This window comes from Hyla sarda, unplaced genomic scaffold, assembly GCF_029499605.1.
Source record: "Hyla sarda isolate aHylSar1 unplaced genomic scaffold, aHylSar1.hap1 scaffold_851, whole genome shotgun sequence".
NCBI lineage: Eukaryota > Metazoa > Chordata > Amphibia > Anura > Hylidae > Hyla > Hyla sarda.
Genome location: NW_026610879.1, coordinates 140184 through 153580, shown reverse-complemented (window position 1 = coordinate 153580; position 13397 = coordinate 140184). Strand labels below are relative to the sequence as shown.

Below are 13397 nucleotides of genomic sequence, written 5' to 3'. Positions count from 1 at the left end.
TGCACACTCTGGGCTGGGGGGCAGTCAACCACCAGTACACACAGCAGAACCTAAACCCATACCATTATTGCTAAGCAGCAAGACAGGGGCCCATTGCACTCCCACGGGGCCTTTTTAAATGCAATCCATAACCCGGATTTGCCAGGAACCCTTCTTACTCCTCCTACTTGCATGTGACACTGGGCTTAGGATCTGCATAGGAAACACACACACAAGCACACACCTACCTTTGTTGCCTGCAGATGCCTCCTTGGCTGTCCCCAAACGGTATCAAACCAACACCCACGGGAAGCTGTAAGCATAGAGGACATGCCTGCACCCCATTGGACTTACCTGTGTGGGTTAAATCCGGGTTATTTGACAACCTATGGCGGTGATGGTTCTGCTCAGGCAGAGCAGTGCTGATGCTCCTCATAAAGCTGTCGCTGCTGTGAAGGTTCTAGGTGACATCACAAATCCCTTTGGTTACATACACAACAAAGCTGGGTTGTTGTTGTTTACACTCTGCAAGGCCTGTGGAAGTGAGTGACATCATAGCACTGTAGTTCTGAGGGTTCAAGATGGATGCAACAATCTCCTGTTGCTTCTATGAAGGCCGTAATAGACGACATCACCAAACAGCTCCATAGTCACATACACAGCAAAGGAGAGATGTTGTTTACACCTAGTGATGTCAGTGGTATTGAGTGACATCACAGCACAGTGCTAAGGCTCCTGGGCCTGGACACAGCAGCGGCTGCAATATCTCAACGGAGAATACGTTTATATCTATGTGTGTGTGTGCGCATATATATATATATATATATATATATATATATATATATATATATATATTTCTCCGCCGAAATCACTTTTAAACCCATTTCCACCTTTTTTTCCCTTCTCTTCCTCTTACTTTTTTTTCACGTTTTTTTACGTTTTTCTCCTTTTCGCCTCTTTTCTGGGCGTATTATTCTTCTTTTTCTTCTTTTTTTTCGTCTAATGCATACCCCATCAGTGCAGCAATGCTTATTCAATACCGCCAGCAGATGGAGACACTGGGGGATAATTTTCTAAGGATTTATACTGATTTTTCCTGTCTGAATTTGTCGCACAGAAAGTTGCAGGCCAAATATGTGTGACATTTCTGCGACTTTAGCTTCTAGAGCATTTTTACAACATTATACATAGGTGCTGAATACATAAAAAGCGACTGTTCAGCGACAGACAAGTCGCATCGGCTGAAAGTAGGCCAGAATGTCAGTCCATGTTGGAGCAGGTTTAGATACAGTCTAAAGCATAGATCTCAAAGTCTGTGCACAGAATTTAGCAAGGGCCTCGCACCTTCTGATGCATCAGGTAGGTGCACAATAGCATAGCCTAACCCTCTGTACTTTGGTCTATATTGATGCGGGACATAGACAGCCAGCTGATGACCAATCCATTAGTGCAATGGATGGCTGGAAGCATTTGTCTTTGCCTTTGCAATACCACAGAAGCAATGCATGGTCAATGTACAGCAATGACACACCTGTGTGAACAGCCAGGAGACCCCCCCCCCCCCCATGTTATGTTACATAGTTACATAGTTAGTACGGTCGAAAAAAGACATATGTCCATCACGTTCAACCAGGGAATTAAGGGGTAGGGGTGTGGCGCGATATTGGGGAAGGGATGAGATTTTATATTTCTTCATAAGCATTAATCTTATTTTGTCAATTAGGAACATTCAGCACCCACCCGCTATCAAGGCAGCTGCCTATCATGTCATGCCCTACCTGCACAGGTGTGCTGGCTACTCAAATGATCCAATTAAGGAGGCCATTTAGTCAGCAGCAGCAGAAGTCCTGTGCCTGGACGCTCCAACAGGGGCCAGACACAAGCAGAAGCAGAAGCAGCAGAAGCAGCAGCAGCACCACCTTTTGTTTTTTGGCTGCAGCAGCAGCAAGGCCCACAGGGCTGGCTAGCTGGCTAGCCAGCAAGCAGGTAGCAATGAAAGTAGGAATCTTTCTTTTTAACCCTGTAAGGGGGTGGTGCACTGTACCCGAAGATACTGCCATATCGGGTCAATGCATAGGGCGACGGAAGCAAGCTTCGAAATCGGCCCCCGTTCTCAAAAATCCATTTAATATATGGTCCCCAGATAGGGGACGTATCAGATATTAAACTGATAAGAACAGATACTACACTTGATCTTAGCCAAAAGGCCGAGAAGCGATAACCGTGAAAGGGGCGGGCCCAACAAGGTCCCCTTCATGGGCACTATCACTGCTTGCTGTCAGGGAGGCTGCCAGACAATTTTCCATGCACACTCTGGGCTGGGGGGCAGTCAACCACCAGTACACACAGCAGAACCTAAACCCATACCATTATTGCTAAGCAGCAAGACAGGGGCCCATTGCACTCCCACGGGGCCTTTTTAAATGCAATCCATAACCCGGATTTGCCAGGAACCCTTCTTACTCCTCCTACTTGCATGTGACACTGGGCTTAGGATCTGCATAGGAAACACACACACAAGCACACACCTACCTTTGTTGCCTGCAGATGCCTCCTTGGCTGTCCCCAAACGGTATCAAACCAACACCCACGGGAAGCTGTAAGCATAGAGGACATGCCTGCACCCCATTGGACTTACCTGTGTGGGTTAAATCCGGGTTATTTGACAACCTATGGCGGTGATGGTTCTGCTCAGGCAGAGCAGTGCTGATGCTCCTCATAAAGCTGTCGCTGCTGTGAAGGTTCTAGGTGACATCACAAATCCCTTTGGTTACATACACAACAAAGCTGGGTTGTTGTTGTTTACACTCTGCAAGGCCTGTGGAAGTGAGTGACATCATAGCACTGTAGTTCTGAGGGTTCAAGATGGATGCAACAATCTCCTGTTGCTTCTATGAAGGCCGTAATAGACGACATCACCAAACAGCTCCATAGTCACATACACAGCAAAGGAGAGATGTTGTTTACACCTAGTGATGTCAGTGGTATTGAGTGACATCACAGCACAGTGCTAAGGCTCCTGGGCCTGGACACAGCAGCGGCTGCAATATCTCAACGGAGAATACGTTTATATCTATGTGTGTGTGTGCGCATATATATATATATATATATATATATATATATATATATATATATATTTCTCCGCCGAAATCACTTTTAAACCCATTTCCACCTTTTTTTCCCTTCTCTTCCTCTTACTTTTTTTTCACGTTTTTTTACGTTTTTCTCCTTTTCGCCTCTTTTCTGGGCGTATTATTCTTCTTTTTCTTCTTTTTTTTCGTCTAATGCATACCCCATCAGTGCAGCAATGCTTATTCAATACCGCCAGCAGATGGAGACACTGGGGGATAATTTTCTAAGGATTTATACTGATTTTTCCTGTCTGAATTTGTCGCACAGAAAGTTGCAGGCCAAATATGTGTGACATTTCTGCGACTTTAGCTTCTAGAGCATTTTTACAACATTATACATAGGTGCTGAATACATAAAAAGCGACTGTTCAGCGACAGACAAGTCGCATCGGCTGAAAGTAGGCCAGAATGTCAGTCCATGTTGGAGCAGGTTTAGATACAGTCTAAAGCATAGATCTCAAAGTCTGTGCACAGAATTTAGCAAGGGCCTCGCACCTTCTGATGCATCAGGTAGGTGCACAATAGCATAGCCTAACCCTCTGTACTTTGGTCTATATTGATGCGGGACATAGACAGCCAGCTGATGACCAATCCATTAGTGCAATGGATGGCTGGAAGCATTTGTCTTTGCCTTTGCAATACCACAGAAGCAATGCATGGTCAATGTACAGCAATGACACACCTGTGTGAACAGCCAGGAGACCCCCCCCCCCCCCCCATGTTATGTTACATAGTTACATAGTTAGTACGGTCGAAAAAAGACATATGTCCATCACGTTCAACCAGGGAATTAAGGGGTAGGGGTGTGGCGCGATATTGGGGAAGGGATGAGATTTTATATTTCTTCATAAGCATTAATCTTATTTTGTCAATTAGGAACATTCAGCACCCACCCGCTATCAAGGCAGCTGTCTATCATGTCATGCCCTACCTGCACAGGTGTGCTGGCTACTCAAATGATCCAATTAAGGAGGCCATTTAGTCAGCAGCAGCAGAAGTCCTGTGCCTGGACGCTCCAACAGGGGCCAGACACAAGCAGAAGCAGAAGCAGCAGAAGCAGCAGCAGCACCACCTTTTGTTTTTTGGCTGCAGCAGCAGCAAGGCCCACAGGGCTGGCTAGCTGGCTAGCCAGCAAGCAGGTAGCAATGAAAGTAGGAATCTTTCTTTTTAACCCTGTAAGGGGGTGGTGCACTGTACCCGAAGATACTGCCATATCGGGTCAATGCATAGGGCGACGGAAGCAAGCTTCGAAATCGGCCCCCGTTCTCAAAAATCCATTTAATATATGGTCCCCAGATAGGGGACGTATCAGATATTAAACTGATAAGAACAGATACTACACTTGATCTTAGCCAAAAGGCCGAGAAGCGATAACCGTGAAAGGGGCGGGCCCAACAAGGTCCCCTTCATGGGCACTATCACTGCTTGCTGTCAGGGAGGCTGCCAGACAATTTTCCATGCACACTCTGGGCTGGGGGGCAGTCAACCACCAGTACACACAGCAGAACCTAAACCCATACCATTATTGCTAAGCAGCAAGACAGGGGCCCATTGCACTCCCACGGGGCCTTTTTAAATGCAATCCATAACCCGGATTTGCCAGGAACCCTTCTTACTCCTCCTACTTGCATGTGACACTGGGCTTAGGATCTGCATAGGAAACACACACACAAGCACACACCTACCTTTGTTGCCTGCAGATGCCTCCTTGGCTGTCCCCAAACGGTATCAAACCAACACCCACGGGAAGCTGTAAGCATAGAGGACATGCCTGCACCCCATTGGACTTACCTGTGTGGGTTAAATCCGGGTTATTTGACAACCTATGGCGGTGATGGTTCTGCTCAGGCAGAGCAGTGCTGATGCTCCTCATAAAGCTGTCGCTGCTGTGAAGGTTCTAGGTGACATCACAAATCCCTTTGGTTACATACACAACAAAGCTGGGTTGTTGTTGTTTACACTCTGCAAGGCCTGTGGAAGTGAGTGACATCATAGCACTGTAGTTCTGAGGGTTCAAGATGGATGCAACAATCTCCTGTTGCTTCTATGAAGGCCGTAATAGACGACATCACCAAACAGCTCCATAGTCACATACACAGCAAAGGAGAGATGTTGTTTACACCTAGTGATGTCAGTGGTATTGAGTGACATCACAGCACAGTGCTAAGGCTCCTGGGCCTGGACACAGCAGCGGCTGCAATATCTCAACGGAGAATACGTTTATATCTATGTGTGTGTGTGCGCATATATATATATATATATATATATATATATATATATATATATATATTTCTCCGCCGAAATCACTTTTAAACCCATTTCCACCTTTTTTTCCCTTCTCTTCCTCTTACTTTTTTTTCACGTTTTTTTACGTTTTTCTCCTTTTCGCCTCTTTTCTGGGCGTATTATTCTTCTTTTTCTTCTTTTTTTTCGTCTAATGCATACCCCATCAGTGCAGCAATGCTTATTCAATACCGCCAGCAGATGGAGACACTGGGGGATAATTTTCTAAGGATTTATACTGATTTTTCCTGTCTGAATTTGTCGCACAGAAAGTTGCAGGCCAAATATGTGTGACATTTCTGCGACTTTAGCTTCTGGAGCATTTTTACAACATTATACATAGGTGCTGAATACATAAAAAGCGACTGTTCAGCGACAGACAAGTCGCATCGGCTGAAAGTAGGCCAGAATGTCAGTCCATGTTGGAGCAGGTTTAGATACAGTCTAAAGCATAGATCTCAAAGTCTGTGCACAGAATTTAGCAAGGGCCTCGCACCTTCTGATGCATCAGGTAGGTGCACAATAGCATAGCCTAACCCTCTGTACTTTGGTCTATATTGATGCGGGACATAGACAGCCAGCTGATGACCAATCCATTAGTGCAATGGATGGCTGGAAGCATTTGTCTTTGCCTTTGCAATACCACAGAAGCAATGCATGGTCAATGTACAGCAATGACACACCTGTGTGAACAGCCAGGAGACCCCCCCCCCCATGTTATGTTACATAGTTACATAGTTAGTACGGTCGAAAAAAGACATATGTCCATCACGTTCAACCAGGGAATTAAGGGGTAGGGGTGTGGCGCGATATTGGGGAAGGGATGAGATTTTATATTTCTTCATAAGCATTAATCTTATTTTGTCAATTAGGAACATTCAGCACCCACCCGCTATCAAGGCAGCTGCCTATCATGTCATGCCCTACCTGCACAGGTGTTACTCAAATGATCCAATTAAGGAGGCCATTTAGTCAGCAGCAGCAGAAGTCCTGTGCCTGGACGCTCCAACAGGGGCCAGACACAAGCAGAAGCAGAAGCAGCAGAAGCAGCAGCAGCACCACCTTTTGTTTTTTGGCTGCAGCAGCAGCAAGGCCCACAGGGCTGGCTAGCTGGCTAGCCAGCAAGCAGGTAGCAATGAAAGTAGGAATCTTTCTTTTTAACCCTGTAAGGGGGTGGTGCACTGTACCCGAAGATACTGCCATATCGGGTCAATGCATAGGGCGACGGAAGCAAGCTTCGAAATCGGCCCCCGTTCTCAAAAATCCATTTAATATATGGTCCCCAGATAGGGGACGTATCAGATATTAAACTGATAAGAACAGATACTACACTTGATCTTAGCCAAAAGGCCGAGAAGCGATAACCGTGAAAGGGGCGGGCCCAACAAGGTCCCCTTCATGGGCACTATCACTGCTTGCTGTCAGGGAGGCTGCCAGACAATTTTCCATGCACACTCTGGGCTGGGGGGCAGTCAACCACCAGTACACACAGCAGAACCTAAACCCATACCATTATTGCTAAGCAGCAAGACAGGGGCCCATTGCACTCCCACGGGGCCTTTTTAAATGCAATCCATAACCCGGATTTGCCAGGAACCCTTCTTACTCCTCCTACTTGCATGTGACACTGGGCTTAGGATCTGCATAGGAAACACACACACAAGCACACACCTACCTTTGTTGCCTGCAGATGCCTCCTTGGCTGTCCCCAAACGGTATCAAACCAACACCCACGGGAAGCTGTAAGCATAGAGGACATGCCTGCACCCCATTGGACTTACCTGTGTGGGTTAAATCCGGGTTATTTGACAACCTATGGCGGTGATGGTTCTGCTCAGGCAGAGCAGTGCTGATGCTCCTCATAAAGCTGTCGCTGCTGTGAAGGTTCTAGGTGACATCACAAATCCCTTTGGTTACATACACAACAAAGCTGGGTTGTTGTTGTTTACACTCTGCAAGGCCTGTGGAAGTGAGTGACATCATAGCACTGTAGTTCTGAGGGTTCAAGATGGATGCAACAATCTCCTGTTGCTTCTATGAAGGCCGTAATAGACGACATCACCAAACAGCTCCATAGTCACATACACAGCAAAGGAGAGATGTTGTTTACACCTAGTGATGTCAGTGGTATTGAGTGACATCACAGCACAGTGCTAAGGCTCCTGGGCCTGGACACAGCAGCGGCTGCAATATCTCAACGGAGAATACGTTTATATCTATGTGTGTGTGTGCGCATATATATATATATATATATATATATATATATATATATATATATATTTCTCCGCCGAAATCACTTTTAAACCCATTTCCACCTTTTTTTCCCTTCTCTTCCTCTTACTTTTTTTTCACGTTTTTTTACGTTTTTCTCCTTTTCGCCTCTTTTCTGGGCGTATTATTCTTCTTTTTCTTCTTTTTTTTCGTCTAATGCATACCCCATCAGTGCAGCAATGCTTATTCAATACCGCCAGCAGATGGAGACACTGGGGGATAATTTTCTAAGGATTTATACTGATTTTTCCTGTCTGAATTTGTCGCACAGAAAGTTGCAGGCCAAATATGTGTGACATTTCTGCGACTTTAGCTTCTAGAGCATTTTTACAACATTATACATAGGTGCTGAATACATAAAAAGCGACTGTTCAGCGACAGACAAGTCGCATCGGCTGAAAGTAGGCCAGAATGTCAGTCCATGTTGGAGCAGGTTTAGATACAGTCTAAAGCATAGATCTCAAAGTCTGTGCACAGAATTTAGCAAGGGCCTCGCACCTTCTGATGCATCAGGTAGGTGCACAATAGCATAGCCTAACCCTCTGTACTTTGGTCTATATTGATGCGGGACATAGACAGCCAGCTGATGACCAATCCATTAGTGCAATGGATGGCTGGAAGCATTTGTCTTTGCCTTTGCAATACCACAGAAGCAATGCATGGTCAATGTACAGCAATGACACACCTGTGTGAACAGCCAGGAGACCCCCCCCCCCCCCCATGTTATGTTACATAGTTACATAGTTAGTACGGTCGAAAAAAGACATATGTCCATCACGTTCAACCAGGGAATTAAGGGGTAGGGGTGTGGCGCGATATTGGGGAAGGGATGAGATTTTATATTTCTTCATAAGCATTAATCTTATTTTGTCAATTAGGAACATTCAGCACCCACCCGCTATCAAGGCAGCTGCCTATCATGTCATGCCCTACCTGCACAGGTGTGCTGGCTACTCAAATGATCCAATTAAGGAGGCCATTTAGTCAGCAGCAGCAGAAGTCCTGTGCCTGGACGCTCCAACAGGGGCCAGACACAAGCAGAAGCAGAAGCAGCAGAAGCAGCAGCAGCACCACCTTTTGTTTTTTGGCTGCAGCAGCAGCAAGGCCCACAGGGCTGGCTAGCTGGCTAGCCAGCAAGCAGGTAGCAATGAAAGTAGGAATCTTTCTTTTTAACCCTGTAAGGGGGTGGTGCACTGTACCCGAAGATACTGCCATATCGGGTCAATGCATAGGGCGACGGAAGCAAGCTTCGAAATCGGCCCCCGTTCTCAAAAATCCATTTAATATATGGTCCCCAGATAGGGGACGTATCAGATATTAAACTGATAAGAACAGATACTACACTTGATCTTAGCCAAAAGGCCGAGAAGCGATAACCGTGAAAGGGGCGGGCCCAACAAGGTCCCCTTCATGGGCACTATCACTGCTTGCTGTCAGGGAGGCTGCCAGACAATTTTCCATGCACACTCTGGGCTGGGGGGCAGTCAACCACCAGTACACACAGCAGAACCTAAACCCATACCATTATTGCTAAGCAGCAAGACAGGGGCCCATTGCACTCCCACGGGGCCTTTTTAAATGCAATCCATAACCCGGATTTGCCAGGAACCCTTCTTACTCCTCCTACTTGCATGTGACACTGGGCTTAGGATCTGCATAGGAAACACACACACAAGCACACACCTACCTTTGTTGCCTGCAGATGCCTCCTTGGCTGTCCCCAAACGGTATCAAACCAACACCCACGGGAAGCTGTAAGCATAGAGGACATGCCTGCACCCCATTGGACTTACCTGTGTGGGTTAAATCCGGGTTATTTGACAACCTATGGCGGTGATGGTTCTGCTCAGGCAGAGCAGTGCTGATGCTCCTCATAAAGCTGTCGCTGCTGTGAAGGTTCTAGGTGACATCACAAATCCCTTTGGTTACATACACAACAAAGCTGGGTTGTTGTTGTTTACACTCTGCAAGGCCTGTGGAAGTGAGTGACATCATAGCACTGTAGTTCTGAGGGTTCAAGATGGATGCAACAATCTCCTGTTGCTTCTATGAAGGCCGTAATAGACGACATCACCAAACAGCTCCATAGTCACATACACAGCAAAGGAGAGATGTTGTTTACACCTAGTGATGTCAGTGGTATTGAGTGACATCACAGCACAGTGCTAAGGCTCCTGGGCCTGGACACAGCAGCGGCTGCAATATCTCAACGGAGAATACGTTTATATCTATGTGTGTGTGTGCGCATATATATATATATATATATATATATATATATATATATATATATTTCTCCGCCGAAATCACTTTTAAACCCATTTCCACCTTTTTTTCCCTTCTCTTCCTCTTACTTTTTTTTCACGTTTTTTTACGTTTTTCTCCTTTTCGCCTCTTTTCTGGGCGTATTATTCTTCTTTTTCTTCTTTTTTTTCGTCTAATGCATACCCCATCAGTGCAGCAATGCTTATTCAATACCGCCAGCAGATGGAGACACTGGGGGATAATTTTCTAAGGATTTATACTGATTTTTCCTGTCTGAATTTGTCGCACAGAAAGTTGCAGGCCAAATATGTGTGACATTTCTGCGACTTTAGCTTCTAGAGCATTTTTACAACATTATACATAGGTGCTGAATACATAAAAAGCGACTGTTCAGCGACAGACAAGTCGCATCGGCTGAAAGTAGGCCAGAATGTCAGTCCATGTTGGAGCAGGTTTAGATACAGTCTAAAGCATAGATCTCAAAGTCTGTGCACAGAATTTAGCAAGGGCCTCGCACCTTCTGATGCATCAGGTAGGTGCACAATAGCATAGCCTAACCCTCTGTACTTTGGTCTATATTGATGCGGGACATAGACAGCCAGCTGATGACCAATCCATTAGTGCAATGGATGGCTGGAAGCATTTGTCTTTGCCTTTGCAATACCACAGAAGCAATGCATGGTCAATGTACAGCAATGACACACCTGTGTGAACAGCCAGGAGACCCCCCCCCCCCCCCCCCCCATGTTATGTTACATAGTTACATAGTTAGTACGGTCGAAAAAAGACATATGTCCATCACGTTCAACCAGGGAATTAAGGGGTAGGGGTGTGGCGCGATATTGGGGAAGGGATGAGATTTTATATTTCTTCATAAGCATTAATCTTATTTTGTCAATTAGGAACATTCAGCACCCACCCGCTATCAAGGCAGCTGCCTATCATGTCATGCCCTACCTGCACAGGTGTGCTGGCTACTCAAATGATCCAATTAAGGAGGCCATTTAGTCAGCAGCAGCAGAAGTCCTGTGCCTGGACGCTCCAACAGGGGCCAGACACAAGCAGAAGCAGCAGAAGCAGCAGCAGCACCACCTTTTGTTTTTTGGCTGCAGCAGCAGCAAGGCCCACAGGGCTGGCTAGCTGGCTAGCCAGCAAGCAGGTAGCAATGAAAGTAGGAATCTTTCTTTTTAACCCTGTAAGGGGGTGGTGCACTGTACCCGAAGATACTGCCATATCGGGTCAATGCATAGGGCGACGGAAGCAAGCTTCGAAATCGGCCCCCGTTCTCAAAAATCCATTTAATATATGGTCCCCAGATAGGGGACGTATCAGATATTAAACTGATAAGAACAGATACTACACTTGATCTTAGCCAAAAGGCCGAGAAGCGATAACCGTGAAAGGGGCGGGCCCAACAAGGTCCCCTTCATGGGCACTATCACTGCTTGCTGTCAGGGAGGCTGCCAGACAATTTTCCATGCACACTCTGGGCTGGGGGGCAGTCAACCACCAGTACACACAGCAGAACCTAAACCCATACCATTATTGCTAAGCAGCAAGACAGGGGCCCATTGCACTCCCACGGGGCCTTTTTAAATGCAATCCATAACCCGGATTTGCCAGGAACCCTTCTTACTCCTCCTACTTGCATGTGACACTGGGCTTAGGATCTGCATAGGAAACACACACACAAGCACACACCTACCTTTGTTGCCTGCAGATGCCTCCTTGGCTGTCCCCAAACGGTATCAAACCAACACCCACGGGAAGCTGTAAGCATAGAGGACATGCCTGCACCCCATTGGACTTACCTGTGTTAAATCCGGGTTATTTGACAACCTATGGCGGTGATGGTTCTGCTCAGGCAGAGCAGTGCTGATGCTCCTCATAAAGCTGTCGCTGCTGTGAAGGTTCTAGGTGACATCACAAATCCCTTTGGTTACATACACAACAAAGCTGGGTTGTTGTTGTTTACACTCTGCAAGGCCTGTGGAAGTGAGTGACATCATAGCACTGTAGTTCTGAGGGTTCAAGATGGATGCAACAATCTCCTGTTGCTTCTATGAAGGCCGTAATAGACGACATCACCAAACAGCTCCATAGTCACATACACAGCAAAGGAGAGATGTTGTTTACACCTAGTGATGTCAGTGGTATTGAGTGACATCACAGCACAGTGCTAAGGCTCCTGGGCCTGGACACAGCAGCGGCTGCAATATCTCAACGGAGAATACGTTTATATCTATGTGTGTGTGTGCGCATATATATATATATATATATATATATATATATATATATATATATATATATTCTCCGCCGAAATCACTTTTAAACCCATTTCCACCTTTTTTTCCCTTCTCTTCCTCTTACTTTTTTTTCACGTTTTTTTACGTTTTTCTCCTTTTCGCCTCTTTTCTGGGCGTATTATTCTTCTTTTTCTTCTTTTTTTTCGTCTAATGCATACCCCATCAGTGCAGCAATGCTTATTCAATACCGCCAGCAGATGGAGACACTGGGGGATAATTTTCTAAGGATTTATACTGATTTTTCCTGTCTGAATTTGTCGCACAGAAAGTTGCAGGCCAAATATGTGTGACATTTCTGCGACTTTAGCTTCTAGAGCATTTTTACAACATTATACATAGGTGCTGAATACATAAAAAGCGACTGTTCAGCGACAGACAAGTCGCATCGGCTGAAAGTAGGCCAGAATGTCAGTCCATGTTGGAGCAGGTTTAGATACAGTCTAAAGCATAGATCTCAAAGTCTGTGCACAGAATTTAGCAAGGGCCTCGCACCTTCTGATGCATCAGGTAGGTGCACAATAGCATAGCCTAACCCTCTGTACTTTGGTCTATATTGATGCGGGACATAGACAGCCAGCTGATGACCAATCCATTAGTGCAATGGATGGCTGGAAGCATTTGTCTTTGCCTTTGCAATACCACAGAAGCAATGCATGGTCAATGTACAGCAATGACACACCTGTGTGAACAGCCAGGAGACCCCCCCCCCCCCCCCCCATGTTATGTTACATAGTTACATAGTTAGTACGGTCGAAAAAAGACATATGTCCATCACGTTCAACCAGGGAATTAAGGGGTAGGGGTGTGGCGCGATATTGGGGAAGGGATGAGATTTTATATTTCTTCATAAGCATTAATCTTATTTTGTCAATTAGGAACATTCAGCACCCACCCGCTATCAAGGCAGCTGCCTATCATGTCATGCCCTACCTGCACAGGTGTGCTGGCTACTCAAATGATCCAATTAAGGAGGCCATTTAGTCAGCAGCAGCAGAAGTCCTGTGCCTGGACGCTCCAACAGGGGCCAGACACAAGCAGAAGCAGAAGCAGCAGAAGCAGCAGCAGCACCACCTTTTGTTTTTTGGCTGCAGCAGCAGCAAGGCCCACAGGGCTGGCTAGCTGGCTAGCCAGCAAGCAGGTAGCAATGAAAGTAGGAATCTTTCTT

The 13397-nt window shown here is 46.1% G+C and overlaps 5 non-coding genes across 5 annotated transcripts; all 5 read right to left on the bottom strand.

Moving 5' to 3' along the window:
- Window positions 1-2007: 2007 nt before the first annotated feature.
- Window positions 2008-2198, bottom strand: LOC130347855 (U2 spliceosomal RNA). The gene has a single exon (XR_008885716.1). It is a non-coding gene; the product is annotated as a U2 spliceosomal RNA (small nuclear RNA).
- A 2093-nt stretch (window positions 2199-4291) lies between these two features.
- Window positions 4292-4482, bottom strand: LOC130347854 (U2 spliceosomal RNA). Its single transcript, XR_008885715.1, has one exon. It is a non-coding gene; the product is annotated as a U2 spliceosomal RNA (small nuclear RNA).
- A 2082-nt stretch (window positions 4483-6564) lies between these two features.
- LOC130347852 (U2 spliceosomal RNA) lies at window positions 6565-6755 on the bottom strand. The gene has a single exon (XR_008885713.1). It is a non-coding gene; the product is annotated as a U2 spliceosomal RNA (small nuclear RNA).
- A 2092-nt stretch (window positions 6756-8847) lies between these two features.
- On the bottom strand, window positions 8848-9038 carry LOC130347851 (U2 spliceosomal RNA). Its single transcript, XR_008885712.1, has one exon. It is a non-coding gene; the product is annotated as a U2 spliceosomal RNA (small nuclear RNA).
- Window positions 9039-11127: 2089 nt separating this feature from the next.
- Window positions 11128-11318, bottom strand: LOC130347849 (U2 spliceosomal RNA). The gene has a single exon (XR_008885711.1). It is a non-coding gene; the product is annotated as a U2 spliceosomal RNA (small nuclear RNA).
- Between the last annotated feature and the right edge of the window lie 2079 nt (window positions 11319-13397).